This window comes from Aphis gossypii, chromosome 3 (assembly GCF_020184175.1).
Source record: "Aphis gossypii isolate Hap1 chromosome 3, ASM2018417v2, whole genome shotgun sequence".
NCBI classification, from domain to species: domain Eukaryota; kingdom Metazoa; phylum Arthropoda; class Insecta; order Hemiptera; family Aphididae; genus Aphis; species Aphis gossypii.
The window spans coordinates 54,072,129-54,087,816 of NC_065532.1; positions in this window are offsets into that span (position 1 = coordinate 54,072,129).

Consider the following 15,688-nt stretch of genomic DNA (forward strand, 5'->3'; position numbering starts at 1 on the left):
AAAGCAAAAAAAAAATCCATTTTTATGAAAATGTAAAAAATTATGTTTTGAAATAAATCGTAAATATTTTGTTTTACATAAATAAAACATGACGATTTACATTTTTTTATCCTTATCCTTAAACGACTATCATTCTATCGTGTTGAGATAAAAAAAAAAAAATGAAACTTAAACGAATATTTTTATTTACCTTATATTTTGGTATCAACATTAAAACTAAAAATATCCACACTGTATAATATAATATACAATATTATACAATATAATATATTCAATAAAATTATCATCATAACAACAAATCACAAAAATAAACATATATACAAAAGAAACCAACCTACAACCTCCTCATAACTGTGTTGAAAGTTTGAAACTATATAATACATATTTTCTATCAAAAATAAAAAAAAAGAAACCAAACTAACCCAATCTGAAATAGAAACGAAAAACATAATAATTTATATTTTACTCAATTGATGGTAAAAATAATGATAGCCAGCTATAACAATCGTTTAATTTATCACAAGCTTTGAAGTTTGAATAAAAAACCTTTTATGTATCTAACCTAAATATATATTTAAGGGCATTCAAAAAAATGTTGTAATACTATTTAATTGTATATTATTATTATATTTTTATTTCAGTATGTGCGATAATATAAATATTATTTTTACGTTTTAACAAATTATAAAAATGTAATATTAAATAAAATTGATTTATTTATTTCATTGTAACGACTTAATTAATCAATGAATGGCTATTGACTATATGTAAAAAACTCTGGACAATTTTATAGGCACATTACTAAATGATTAAACCCACTAAAATTGTTGAAAGTATTTAACGATAGTTTTCATTTAGTACAAAAAACTTAACTATAAAATCCAATGTAAATGTAAAATTATAAATTAATATATTTAAACATTTTAAACATAGTATATTACTCTACAAACGTGTTTCGTTTTATTAGTTTATCCAAAAAAATGTTTCTTATTTTTCACAAATATACTATCTATGTGATACTCAACTTCTGAAATACAACTCTGAGCATTTTATTTACATATATATATATATATACTATTATTGGTTAATACATATTTTTTATGCACAACTCTACTTTTAACATAGATTAGTGGTAATAATTATAATAAATTATGTGCCAACTGAGTACTTTTATGTTGTAAAATATGTATATAAAAAAATTAATTCTCAATTAAATAAAATTTATTTGATAATGCAAATTCAGTACCTCAGTAGTTAAAATATACCGATATGCATACCAGTTTAAACTTAATTTTTTTTTTCAATCAATGAAATGTAATTTTTAAATGCAAAAAAATCTTTGATGGTAAGTCATTTTTTTTAATCCAAACTACTATTGATGCCTAAAAATGTATCTTGTGAATATGAAAATATGTAACCTGATACAATGGTATTTTTGTGAAATTCACCTATGAGCTTAACATCCGTAAAACGCTATGTAACGGAACCTTTATATTTATTTCCTCTCGATCTTCGCTAAATATTCAGGGGCACAATGACATAAAGAATTCAGGACCGTGTAGCAAATAAAAAAAAATGTAAACTCTTCAAGCTTTCAATATATTATACAAAAAGTGCCATGTCGACCCTATTTGGGTAGCGAAGCGAAATCGAGCGAAATGAACTCGGGTGACCGATTTACATGAACAACACAAACGAAACAACTACAAAGGCAATGGGTCTATATAGTGTGAAGTATTACATAGATACAATTAATCAACGAAAACAATACACATATCATTATGTTATAAAATATAATAATGAATATATTACATAATAATTATTAATATTCGAATAGGAAAAATATTATAATGAACACCGTTATCGTGATTTCCTCTTTTATCTTGAAGTAGAGTAGCAAGTAGGTACCGCGGTGTCCTGCATAAATCGGGATACATCAGTAAGAAAAATCAAATAAATAGTACAAATTAAAACAGTCGCTACGTGTCAAATAGCATAAAATTATTTGGAAAACAGTGAGACATAATTTAAATGAACAATGGATAATTCTGAAGTCATCAACAAGCTCGCTATAAAAATATAAAACCCTTATTTTGTTACAAATGAAAATTATTTATATTATTTAGTACTCAATTTCGAATACAAAAATTCAAAAACGATTAACTTCACAAAACATCACCTTTTGTCCGTTTCGAGTACCTACCTTGGGATTGAAAATGATTTAATTCCGAAAATCCAATTAAAAGCTATCCTATTATGAATCCACAAATTAATTATTTATTTCATTACGTTATTGTAACTACTATCAATATAATTATTTTCCAATGGCCGTGCATAAATTATTCCTAACAAAATGGAAAAATTGTATAATGTGTTCAATACATTCAAATTATAATTTTCTAGGTAGTAAATTTCATCAGGCATTTTTTCCAAGTGATATTATTTTTATGATATTTTACAGTATTTATGGTAAACAATTAATTGTGTTTATAACGACTATACAATGAGTCATAATCTTCACATTTTGAGCCCTAAATGTATCATGTTCTTTTATACTACTTAATTATTTTTTTTATACGTTAATTTTTTTTATTTTTAAATCTTATTTACAGTTATAACTGTAAAATAAATAATGATAAATTAAAAATAATTTAGCCATATTATAAGTAAAAAATACCAATAGTCAATAATCAAAAAAAAAATAAAAATGAGTGCAGTTTACATTAATTACAATATTATTTTTACACCCGGGAAATATATTATATGATAATATTATAACGTCATTAAATAAATAACAATAATAATGATTATTAAACAACAACATTGGGCATATGGCATTCTACAGCCTATCAGAGCGCTATTGACTTACTATACTACTTTTCTATTGGTTATTATTATTATTGGATACGTTTTAACCTATCTTCTAACTACTCGAGTTTCAAGATTAAGTACGGAAATCGAAGTTAGAACGCAGTGATCTATACTTCAAATCTCGCAGGACCGTTCAAAGCACCAACCCGTTATCACATCTCATATACGTCGCCAATAATAATTGATTCATCATCGATACAGTATACATATTCTGAGACGATTCGTAAGCAATTGCTTAACTATAAGCTTTAAATAATTATTTTATATGTTATAATATATAATACATATACGTCAAAATTCAAATTGTACATGAAAGACAACTAACTTATTTTGTGTAATTTATTATGTTCCATTTTAGAAATAAATAAAATAAAAATACACATACTATTAATATACTACAATAGGAACACGTAGATAGGTTATTTTAAATAAATATAATATATTTTTTAATTACCTAAAATAGTTCGAAAAACGATGTGAACAATATCTTAACAATTAATATCTGAATATTTAGCTTATAAAATAATAAAGTTTTAAATAAAAAGGTTATTTTTATGTTTCGAAATCGTAAAGCATAATAAAGGCCACGAGCATAAGAGAATAACCCAAATAAGTGAACAACCATTTTTTTTTTTTTTTTTTATGAGAAATGTAACAATTCTACCAAATTATAATAACAGCTACAAAATAATAAACCTTACTTTAACTTGAAAGTCCTATAGAATGTATACGTTCTTGCAAAAATATAATTTATTTATATATTTGTAATACAATTCGTTTCTTTGTCAACATATTAAGATAATTTAACAAATAATAATTTTGATAAATTCAATCATTTTTGTTTTCTATTTTGATAAAAATAAAATCGAAAAAATTATTCTTAATGAATTGAAATAAGTTGTATTTACCACACCTTATTATTAAATTAATTATTGAAGCAGTAAGCACGTTAATTTAATTATTATTGGCTAATAGTTAATTTTATAAAGTACAATACAATAAACTAAAATGTTAAATTTATATCAAACAAATATTTTAAGTTTTCATTTTAATATTTTATTTTTATAGAATATTAAACTAAAATTATCAGTAATATTAAAGGTTTAATTTTAATAAATTATTATGATCAAATTTAATTTTTAACTAATAAATTTAATAAAAAATTTTTAAGTTTTGCAGCATATACCTACAAGTATTAAGTAACATTTTACTATATAGATAACTATAATTCATCTATTTTTACTTTGTCTGCTCTGTATTTTAGCAGTAATAATTATTGATTAACAATTTATTTTTTTACAATTTAAGAATTTTTCGATTTTATTGAATCAAAAAAACAATCAAAGTAATTTCAATCATCTCATATTTGATTACGTGATATTTATATTATGCAGTAATATATATATTCTGATTTAATGGTATACATAATAACATTTATAATACATATATTATACCATAATACATGACATGTTATTTTTTACAAATCAATTGCATAATCTTAGAATTAATTGAGTAGGTATTAACATATAAAGCTATAAATAATGTCAACAAACACACTAATTACTAATAAATGATTGAAACGAGGGTATAATACCATATTGTACTATATCAGTGACATTTGGGACTTCAGAAAAAGGTAGTTTTTTTTTATTTTTTTTTATTTAATCAATGCGTAAAATGCGTAATGTGTGTAAAATATACACGCATAATATTTTCTAATAATGGTATTATATAGTTTTATTTAGCTAATACCCTTTAAAAACTATTACATACATTTCACATTTATCTACCTAAAGTAGCTAACTTCTAGTATTTGGTATTGGCAACAAAAATTCTCCGAAAATATTACAGAAACATTTTAAAAACGTTTTAATAACGATTATATAATTATGTTTTCAAAAAATGTCATACAAAATCATATAATTTCAAAATACAATCAAGAATAGTTTAATAGTTATAAATTATAATAATATAATGATATGTTCAAAATTTTTCGACCCGTAAAATAGACGACATAAAATTTTCAACGAAAATAGACACAACATTGTATATCCTACCGGAAAATAATAATCAAAACTACTGCTTGCTGCTTTTTCTTAATTCACATGTCTCCAAGTAGAATATATTTTAGGTATATAATACTAAACGTAATTAATAGTTATATTGGTAAAAATGTTAGCAATGTGTTTGGTTTTAAAAAGAATTTCCAATAAAATTTTCACCAAATAGTACCAGATATAATAATAATTATATTACTAATATTCACTTGTTAAGGTTGTATATTACTATATATTAATTTAAGTTGAAATTCTAAAAAAAAAAAAAAGTAAAAAAGGATTTTATTGTAGGTTCAAAGACAAAAATCATCCAGTGACATGTTTGTTCATTCACACTCCATAATATTAGTGTATATCGTGTACCTAACCATAAAGCAAGTTATTGAAGCCCTTCAATTTTTGCAACTGAAGCCAATAGTGTATATGTAAATTTACAGGATACATTATATCGATAACATGTTAAAGAAGGTAATGTAAAAGCAAAAAATGTCGCTATTGAATCTTAAACTTAATCGTAAGTGATCGTCCGATATTTAATAACCATCAAGAGGGTCGTACATTAACATTGAACATTATAAATATTACAATTTTGAATAAAATAAAATAAAGTCACAATGTTATATTATACATTTTTTATGTATCTATGTAAATTACAAAGTTTAGTAAATTTTAGTAATATAGAATAAACAAGAGAAAAAATATATTTCAATATACTACACCGGCCACACACTTATCATTATAATTCATACAGAATATATTTTATTTCAATACATAAAATTTTTGATGATAAAATAACGTTTAAATTCTTCTATTTGAGATCTAATGATTGATTAAAAAATCATTGGGTTTTATTGTTAAACAGGAAATTATATAGCTTGCAATTGATTCTTTTTAAATCATTGTTTAATAAAAGTCAATCTAAATATTTAAGTTTTATACATCGCAATATAAAAATACAACTATTTACTAATTACAAATTTCAACCTGTTTATTTATTGAATACAGACACTACTGATTTTCGTAGCATACTCCGTGGCTTAATCGTCGTATTTTAATAATTTGTAGTATACCTAGTATTAATAATTAATATTTGTGGTATTTTAGGTTTTGGTAGATGTCTTACATACATAAATTACTTATAAGAACCACATTAACACAGTCTTACAAAAAAATGTTACTACAGTTTTTAAGCTGTAAATTAATTATCGAGTAAAACAAGTATAAACATGAAACAAATGCAATTATTTATTTTTTTTAAATTGATATTATAAGTTTTATAGAAGTATAACTAATATTATTAGTAAGTTGTGGATAATATGTATATATAATTTATATATTATGGTATCTATATAAGTATGTATTATGTATATAACAATTTAAAATTTAAATTAATCTCAAAAATTTTTTATTTCATTCTTTTAACAATAAAGAATATACGGGATTAGGAGCAATACATTTTATTTTTGGAATTAAATTAATAACAAAATTATTCTTGGTAAAGACTAACTAAATTAAAAATATTTAAGCTTAATAAATTTAATTATTTTGCTCGGCCACTTTATAATATATATATACATTTTTTTTTTTTATTAATATCTTTAGGTACGCATCAAGTATCAGCAGCAAATTTATTAGCGTAACTAATGACTCATTAGTAATGACAAACTTTATATTTTATTTTATAGAATATAGGCAAATAATTTAAATAAGACAAAAAATAAAAAAAAATAATCAAATCAGCACAAATTAGGTATTGTTAAGTTTAAACATTAAAATATTGTGTCGATAAACAGAGAAATTATAGTTCATTTATGGGATCTGATGCTGAAAATTCTCATATTATATTACATTATTACATTGGGCTCGTCTCTGATCGTCGGGACTCGGGACTTGTAACATCCCTTGAGTAGATGTTTAACTACAGATTATTATGTAAATATTATTGTAACGAATACTTATAACCTAACCCTGGATGAAAATAGTTAAGATATTATTATTCTTTGTATGTATACACAATACTACTTCTCACAAGTCATGATAATCTATAAAATTTAATTATTTTTATCGAACATTGAGTTGTTTTTTTAGTTCCATATAAAACAAAGCAACAATTAAAAATATATCACATAGTTCATTGTATCTTCTTCTTCTTTTTAATACGCTTATTTTAAAGTAAATTGAATAAAAACGTATTTTGGAAAATCGAATAAACAATACCTATTAATATTTTTAGTTGTCTTATCAACTTATTTTGAAGTTCATTATTAGTAAGTTATATTCTTTCTAAATAACTATTAAATAGATCTTAAAGTGATAAACTATAAAATTCTATGGTTTTCTTCATAAACAATGTTTTATAAGAATAATGAATAATACCATCAAGGAAAACATACTACCAGCAGTCTTTGATTTCAATATAGTATAGTTAAGGTTAGTTGGTTAAGTTTAACTGATAGTTGATATTATATTGTCTAATATAAAATTCAATGTATCTAAAATGATATACCCAGTGAAAACGCATCAAGTTAGGATGATATACCACTATCTATCCAAAAGTATCGAATAATTAACAATGTAAAATTATAGTCGAATTCAAGAAAAATTACACTAGCGGTCGATGAATGAAGCCAAAATATTATCAGACAAATATTTTTTTACAAATAATTTTTTTTATAGAATGATCAATGAACTTCTTTTTATTTTTTTAATTGTGATGTCTGAAACAAAATAATACGTTTCGTTCATTCAAACATTTTTAAAAGCCTACTTATTTATTTTGATAATTATTAACTTATAATTACTACTGTGAATTTATAGTGAATACTATTTAGAGACAGCGCTTACTTCTCGTAAACCTTACTATAATAATATTAATTATTTAAAACTTTGGACAAATTTTGAATTTTTGTCTACATAATTTGTATAAAACTTTATTTTAGATTTGACTCGACGACGATTACGATATTATGTTGTTGATAAGACTACCAAAATAAAATATTTTACACATATAGGTACTTTAACTTTCAAGTATGTGTTCTAAAATACTTAATTTATAACTTATTTATAAGTTAATTTATTACTTAAACGTCGTTCTACCATCACTATCAATTTGATAGGGACTTATTAAATTTCGCCTCATTATTATGGACAAGGTAAAAGAAACATTTATATATATATATATATATAATATGTATGAGTACGTACATGCCACATACTCTCTGCATGATATCTTATAGTAATTTAACTGCCAGCTGTGATTATATGTTCTATGGTGTTGCAAATGTTATGTTTATTTTATTTCATAAAGATACGTTGAAGTGAACAATACTTTAATATTTCAAATATAATTGATATTTTTTTTATTTTAAATATTAAGTTCTTAGTAACAATAAACTTATGTTTATAAATGTGAAAAGACTACATTTATTGTGTGCCTCTGTATCAAGACTCACTTAATAATAGCAATTACATAAATTGAGGTCTGGCAAATACATGTATTACTAACGTGTGATGAAAATAACCACTACCATATTATAAAAGGATATAATATTTATTTTAATTTATTTGGTTTCATCATAACAAATATTACTTAAGAGTTAAAATACAATAAGTCTAGCTAGTCTAGGTCAATAATATTATTGTTAAAAAATATTTTTACAAAATAAACATTAGTATACTATACCCATGGATACGAAAGTCACTTACAGATGGATGGATAAATCAACGGCCATATAACCTTATTGTACAGCTCACATTTATAAAATACATATTGTATGATAAAGGTGCCAATGGTTTTTTAAATCCGTATTATAGATATGCATATATTTTACAATAAGCTGAGTACTTACACAAACTGTAATGTATAATTTAATTTAGTGGAGTCTTTGAACAATTTCTTAAATTATTATTTTTTATTTACCTATACAATTTTAATCAATCGAATAAGGATACTACAATTATAAATGGTTTATAATTTAGAAGTATTTATCAAAATATGACATTGTATAAACTATTCTAACAGCTAAACAACTAAACATGTTTCGACAGTTATGTTTATTAAATAATTTGTTATAATCAGTGAGTCATAAAAAAAATAATTAAGCCCATTATACTTGTGCACCGATCCATACATGTATGGTAATGCAAAATTCTTTTGCTCATAGTGTAGCCTTTGACTTATTGTTTTTCGTCTGTTGCACATAAAAAAAAAAATCATTACCAAAGAAAAAGATCGGCTTTAAAAACATTTACAAACAACAGCCTTTAGTATATAAAAATATACATGTGCTTTTCTTGTAATATTTAAAATACTTAACTTGCTTTCGCTCGTTCGGCTAAAGCCGTTTCTCTTGAGTAGAAAACTCGTTAATGAGGATATTTTAAAACCGGAAATGTAGGGAAAACCTCTTTGAACGAGCTTTTTTATACATTTCATTTTCATTTTTTTATTTTGTTTTTTTTTACATAAGAATATTTTTCAATGATAAATATATACAGAACATAGTTATGTAATTGCAAATGTCATATTAATGATTGCGTTTAGTTTTAAACTCAATATCACAGGCATAAAAATAAAGAAAAAAAACATAAAAGAAATTCAATAAAAAAAGAAACATAAAAAATTTCTTTTTAAATAGTATAATACTATATTTCTTTTCTCCAAAAGACTTAAGTTTGTATTGGTATTATTTTGTTTTTAGCCACACGTTTCAATACTTTATAAATATAAATGTATATTTCATGTGTTCATAGAATTCAAAAACAATTTGAATAAAATAAAAAATTAATACATTGATTCTTAATGTCAAAACTGACCAACCAATACATACAACTTGTGAAACGATACAAATAATATTTGTCTTGTGTTTACGTAATAATTGAATATTGAATATTATATAATATACACTACACAACTTACTTATTACTTAGTATGACTAAAATTAGCGTAGGACTAAAACCCACCTTGGAACTCATTATTGAAATTATAAATTAAAAAAAATAATAAAATACAATAAAATTTGCACCATTTAATGATTTAAATTATATGATTTATATATATATATATGTATATATAAAAAAATTTCGTACTGCTTTATACTAAGTTTTTAATGTATTTAGTCACTATAATAAATGTGTTAAATTTTAATTTAATGATAAATCGTCAAATACGAAAAATACGAAGGCTATTGTATATCAAAAGACATGAATTTATTATACATATATTTATATTGCTATTACTATTGGGTAAATATTATACACTTATATTCTAACACTACCCATATAATCTATTACTATCATCAATCATAGTGTACTCAAGTTTAGTTCTAGATAACCTCTTTCGACCGCTAAAAATCCACATTGTTTTACGCGTTGTTATTCACACCAAATCATTATAAATTATAATTTATAACCACTATAATAATACGTTATGTTACCTAATGCCTAGTAGAAATCAGGGTAAGAGATTCCGTGTGAGAGACAATATCACATGATTAAGTTTTCTAAGTATTGAAGGTGATTTTACATAGGTCATTTTTAACCTTCCGAAAAACAATTTGGCACTGTAATTGGCTGAATCTTTTGAATAGTAAGAGTCAAGATGTACCCTAATGATATCATAGTATATTTGTGTATATTTTATATACTAGAATATAAAGTTTAATCTACTAAATACATATGTAAACTAGTTATCATTTTAGTCTATCAATACAAACACTTAAATCACTTTTTTACATTGAAAATTATTATAAATATCAAAATGATTATTTTCTAGAAATTACGGTGCCTTGATGAATTGCCTTGCATCAAGATATAAAAAAAATGATTTACGTGTGTTTCCCATGTCTTTATATTTATTATTATCGATAACCATGTTAACTTCTTAAGTTATAAATTCCCTCTCAAATACCCATAATATTTTTAAGTTACATTAAACCTACCTTAACAATTTTTTAACCGTTTTTATTTACAAAAAATAAATAATAGATTCTTTAACTATATAGTATGAAGAAATATTATTAGTGCTTTTTACTTTCAATTACTATTAATCTAAATCGACTTACTTACAATTGAGTTAAAATAATACTGCAAAATAGCAATTTATAAATTATAAGTATATAAGTAAGTAACATTTATAACATAGGTACATTTTTATAATAAATTATAACATTAATTTTGAAAGGTATAAATATTATGTTATCATTATACTTGTATTTACCAAACTAATTAATCTCCTACCACTATTTTTGTAATATTATATTAATTGATATTATCATTGTCACATTTATGTTTTTATTTTACTTAAATGTTTGTGATATTATTATTTTATTCTGTTTTCCGTTCAATTTATACATGTTACTTATTGTCCATTAAATTAATCTCACCATTTATCATGCACATTATAAAACATGTATTGAGTTTTTAGCCCATTTAATTTACAATAAATAAGTAATAAAAAAGAACAAAAAATGTTCCTTTTACGAATATTATGTTACTAATACAAAAAAATTCATATAATTAATTAAAACATTAGAATTATAGGATTATACAAATTGATTAAGTAATTACTTAAACGTTTTATTTTATCACCAAATCCTTAAAAGTTTTAAATTTTAAATCTTATAAAGGCCATTCAATTTAATTTTATTTTTGAGTACTTAGTACTTACACTGGAAAATTGAATTGTTATCGCGGTAATGGTTTTTTATTTTTATTCATAAATAATAATATATCTTACAATAGTCTAAATAACTATGTAATGGAATTAAAGTTTTTTTTTACTATTTAAAGGTCTTATTATACCTACTTATAGAAGTTAATAGTGCGATTCTACCTCCCCTTTTGAATGAATAATATAGAACAATGTTGAACAAGTGTCAAAAAATTGTCAAAGATGGGTTGACATCTAGGTTACTCGGAAGAAGACCAACATTTTATTCTAAATGGATATATTTTCAGAGGTGAGTATATAGAAAATTTGTATACGTGAGAATGATATAAAATATATAAATACACAGTGAATAGTGCGCAATGAGTATATTATTTTATTATTTGTTTTAAGTTCTATGGTTACCCCTGATCTACCACACCACAAACTGAAAATATTTACAGTAGATAAAAATAAATAAATGTATATCATCCAAACATTATATGAATAATTTGTGCATTATTCTTGATAATGACGTGTTGTAAAAAATAAGAAATAAAAATAAATTTTTTAACTAATTTTCTAGAGTAATAAAATAAAATTATAAATACATTTTAGGAAATTATAACGTATACTCAAAACATTATTTACCAATACATTACTACATATATAGTATATTTAACATTATTAAAGTTGGTAGGTATTAGTATTTAGTTTATAAATAAAGAATTAATAATTTCATAATATAATAGTAAAGATAGGTAATTCAATAGATACCTACATTATATTTCCATAAAATAATTAGTTCAAAAATAAAAATATGGTACCAATAAGGCCTAGTTTTCGAAGCTTCTTCAATAAAAATCTAACAATTAAATGACCATCGTAAATATGAGTGTAACTAAAATTATTATCTTTAAAGATTTGTTGGTAGAGGTCAATTTGTAGTATTTGTAAAATAAATATTATCTAATTTAAGTGATTTATATAATTAATAATTGTTTAACTTAATAATTATGATCTTGGAATATTTTAGTAACCTATATGTATTAGTCTTACAATGTATCATTGTCATATAATATAATACATACTTTTGAGTATCATTTCTATCATAATTAACAATACGAATTCACAAAAACACAACACTCCATTATTCTACAAGACGAATGAGGTAAGATGATTGCCCAAATAATCAAAATCTCAATTTATAGTCTCTGCATAATTAATTGGATATCAACTTTAAATAGTAGAAAGAGTTATAACTTTTAATAGTTAGTGATAAAATAATAAAAATAGTTTAAAATCGTTTCATATCAGCTTATACAGTATTATAGTGTTATATTTCCTTATGAATAGTATCTTCTTGTAAAATGTATTATTCTTTAGTACCAATTCATATTTTCAATTAGGTAGTATTAAAATTAAATAGAACAAATGTACACAATAACAATAAATTAAAAATTCTAGCCTACATCGTGGCCTGTGGATGACTATAAAATTTTAGAAAACATTTATAAAGAAATATTATAAGTATAAAATTCTGAGTGACATACCTGTTCAGGCATATCATAGAATATAATAAAATGGATGAATTAATTTTCAATTTCATGTTTACGATACATCTTTTTACAATTTTATTATACTATTTGATAGAAGAATTTTTTAATATTATTATTATTGTTATCCAGTGAAAATACTAAATACAGTTCAGTCCGATAACTATTTCTATGAACAAATTTTCCATGGAAAATAAGGCCACTAAAAAATGCTCTCGTATAAAATGTTTATCAGATAGAAAATCCCAACTATAAAATCAACTTCTGGTAAAAGAATCCAAGTATCAAATAACTAGTAAATAAAAATATCTAATTAATCAGAAAAATATTTTTTAATTTACATCATTATAAAATGTATGAATTGGTATGCTTTATTTAGCCACTATATACAATTTCAGATAGGTTAAACATAATGTGTAATTATATTGTTTTTATAGAAAAGGTTCATACTTTTCGCTGAAAAAATTCATACTATTTATAATCAGGACTTTATGACTCTCGGAAAAAAAATAAAATTTTCTATATTCAATACACGCATTACTAATTATTATAAATTATTATGCATTTTATCATTTATTTTTTTCAAGGCAATAACTGAAAAAAAATTCGGGGGGTCTAACATTTTTTTTAATACATAGTAATATAATAATATTGAAAACTTGTCATCTTTACACTAAAAATATAAAATTTGATTATTATCGTTATCGAAAACATAAGTCGTCATTATAATATTCAATTTACACTATAATAGTTAATTATTTAATAATAAAAAAATATTTCTACCATTAAAAATTTCGGAGAGAGTCCGGACCCCTATACGACAGTTACGACCTTGATTTTACTTATAGGTCATTATCATTTATATAGTATCACTTTTTCTTTACACTATCTTATTGCATATTATGAAATAGCAATCAGTAAGTTGTCAATATCACTTATGCTATTTTCTTAATCATTACATCAACAGATATTATATTATATAAGTTATGTATTATATATACAATAATATAATGAATAGGTGTATAGTCTATATATGTATCTTTTTTAATCTTTTTAATCTTAATCTTAATGACTTAATAGTACCACAGATAAGCTGTATAGTGTATAATACCAACTTTGGGTATATAAAAATATAAATTATCAATAGTTTTTACACCAACAAACTAACTATTGTCTATAATTTCTATTTATTATTAACTTGTAATTAAAACTAATATTTAATAAACTATACAAATTTGTTTTTTTTTTTGTGATTCAATGGGGTATGTTTGACGGCAAGTCTCCTCTCCTTACAAGTTTGGCCCTTGTTCTTCTTGTCTCATAAGTCATAAGATAGCCGTTTAAAAGCCAAGTATTCTTAGCCTAATTATATTTTATATTTTATGAACAAATTTAATAATTTTAGTGTTATGAAATATTACTTTTGCATTAAAGAAATAATGCATGATGCATAATAAAACTGTCTATTAAGTAACAATTAAAAATACATTTTTAATTTTAATGTTTTCATTATTGTTTTAACTTCCATCAAATTTTTTTCGATTCATTTAACGAAATAATATTATGAGATAGCAGCAGTTCAAAAACACCTATCAATTTTGGTCTTCTAAAATATATTTTAATATAGGTAAACAGTCGTTTATTAAAAATTTATTATTCGTAAAAAAATACTTTGCATTTTATCTAACAATACCTATATTATGTTAGGTTTTTAATATTTTCCTAGTACCTACAGAAACAAACAATATACCTCAGAGTTTTTTTTTGTAGTAATAACTACTGAGATGAATAAAGTTTTTAACCATTAAAAGTTTTAATTACAAATAACAATAATGTGCATTTATTCACTTGAAAGTTTGACTTTTAATGTTCATGAAAGAGCGCCCGATACCTTTGTTATTTGATGGTACACACTTTGACAGTCAATTGCTGGAACTCAATTCTTGTGCTATAATAAAATGACAATCAAAAGAGTATGGATATCAAGATTTTTCTTATTTGATCTATAAATAGTTTATTTATACACTTTTTATAAACATAAGACAGATATTTATGTTGTTACTTTTAAAAGATAGGTTCTCCAATAAAGTTAATTATGTTGTGTGACTAATTTAAACGAATTACCCAGCCAAAAAAATATTCACTGCGATTGTTTGATACACATAATTAAAATGTGCAAACGAACTTTAATAAAATAATTTTTAAGTTTGTGGAAGTTACAAAATAATAGATTACTAAAGATAAATTAAAACATTTTTAAGATACTGTAATTCGGTGACGTTCTTTGGAAATTAATTAAAAGGTTTAACATAATAATGATAACATTACTGTAAGTGCATAATAATATTTAACTATCGTTGCAATTAATATTAGATAATATATTGTCTGGTTTCAATGTTTATAAATTATTGAATTTAAAATAAAACTTTGACATATTTATTTTACACTAATTTAAATCATTCAAATTTAAAATTTCTTCTGTTTGAATGTAATTGAAATAACGGTGTTATATGAGAGGAGTAATTCTAATTCTTTACTTCGTAGTAACATTTCATAAA